Here is a 2,118-nt window from a genome sequence, read left to right on the forward strand (position 1 = left end):
CTCTACTAGCCCTATATCCACATGAGGTCATATTCACAAGTACCAGGGCTTAGGACTTGGCAGCATCTTTTTGGGGGACACAATTCCACCCATAACATGGTCTTGGTGGAGGGAAGTGTGCATGGTAAGGGCCCTGCTGACATTGCAGGTGCCTTGGCTCCTCTCCTTACCGTGTGGTCCAGGCCCCTGGCCCTCCTCCTTGGGTGCTCACGTTCCTTATCGTTGAGTTGAGGAGCTTGCCCAGGCTTGGCTTGGGGTTACCCCCAGATGCCTATCCAGATCCCTTAGAGAGTGTTGGAAAGATGCCAATGCTCGGGCCCTGCCTGCCCCAGGCCCCCTGAGTCGGAGACCCCAGAGCCAGGGGACTGTGATGGTTCGTCAGGCCGAGTGACTCTCTGGGGCGTACCACACCTTTGGCGCAGCACTCCCTAGGACTCTCCTCCAGCTCGGATGTTCAGGAGATCAGTGGCAGAGTGGGCAGTGGGTGTAAGTCTGGAGCCTGAGGACCCGGCCCACCCAGGACTGTCCAGTGCCCTTAGTCCAGAGATCTTTAAGGAAACCACATATGACAAACATGCCATCAAGGGATTTCCTTGTGACCTAAAAGTAAAAATTTGCTTTAAATTTCAATTTTTGGGGGTGGAAACCACTGAAAAGGTGTTAGACATATTTCTTAAAACACAGTGAACAGACTGTGCTAATATTTTTCAGGTGTCTTGGCTACCGGTCTTCTTTAGATACAGAAGTCATGTCGCTGAGTCACTTCAGTATCAGTAGTGTTTGGCCCCTGCAGTAAAATGGTAGTAGTCACTCCCAAATATGCTGATAATGAGAAAGTATGATTCCTATCTTTCTGCAAATTTAGAACTTATTTATTATAACCACTTGGTTGTCACAATAATATTTAGGCATTTGATGGCTTATTTTGAAGGCGGAAGTGCCTGACCTTGTGCCAGTCCCCGAGCACCGCCTCTGTCGATACCAGGGCGGAGCCTGCTCTGCCCACCTGTGCACCTGGCTCCACTGCGCAGTGGGGGCTGGCTCTCAGAGTCCTCCAGCACCCCTCGCACCCCACGTCTGTTCTGGCTCTCCCACCAATCCGTCTTTCCTGAGTCAGGCCTTTATGATGGATTTGAACCATGTGTATATCCCTCAGTCATCAGATGGCCAGCGGGCTTGTGAGGGCGACCCCACCTGGGTCATCTGAAGGCTCCAAGTAATTTACCGTGTCTGGCTCTCTCCTCCATCAACACCTAGTGGTAAAATAATTTGCAGCCGGGCCAGTTGGCGGGTGCCTCAGTGGACATCTGAGTGAGTCCATTTAACGGAGAGACATATAGAGGCGTGCTGAGACTCCACACTTATCGCCCTGTAGCACCATTGCTGTGAAGCCCACTTCGCTCCACGGCACGGCGGTCTGCTCTCCTCTCAAGACCTTTTTCTTAGCAGAATTCCCGATGGTCCTCTTTCCTCCTAGAGCATTCTGGGTTTGTATTAATAATGTGCCAAACCCTTTCCTATGGACTGAGCCGTAATCCCTGGCCTAGCCTCTAACATGCTGGCACTTGGAGTGGGCTATTGGGAGGTGATCAGGATCAGATGAGGTCATGAGGGGTCAGTGTCCTTACACAAAGTAGAAGAGACACAGGAGTGCTCTTTCTCTGCGGGCTCTCACCCCTGCAAAGTGGTGCTGGCACTGTAATCACGGGCTTCCCAGCGGCCGGGACTGTGAGAGCATAGGTATCTATGGAAGCCTTCCCACCCCGCCAACCCCCCTTCTCCGGCAGCCCCAGCAGACGAACATACCACTTATTTAAAATAAAAGTCAAAAAATAATAAAATAAATAAAATAAAATAAAATAAAATAAAATAAAAGTCAGTGGAGGACTTGAGAGTGATCTGGCTGCAACATCTGTCACCCCATTGATTGCCAGGGCTGATTTGGTGGATCCAGCCTGCTGGGTGGGCACCCCCTTCTTCCCTCCCTGCCCTGTGTGCTCCCCCCATAGAGGAGGACCGTGCTTGGGCTGAGGCTTTATGAGCTGCTGTGCTACCCTGCTAGAACTTCAAGCAAGCTCTCAAGGCCCATTTGTAAGAGAATAGAGGGTAGTCAGGCTT

Source organism: Canis lupus, chromosome 5 (genome assembly GCF_003254725.2).
Source record: "Canis lupus dingo isolate Sandy chromosome 5, ASM325472v2, whole genome shotgun sequence".
Classification (NCBI taxonomy): domain Eukaryota; kingdom Metazoa; phylum Chordata; class Mammalia; order Carnivora; family Canidae; genus Canis; species Canis lupus.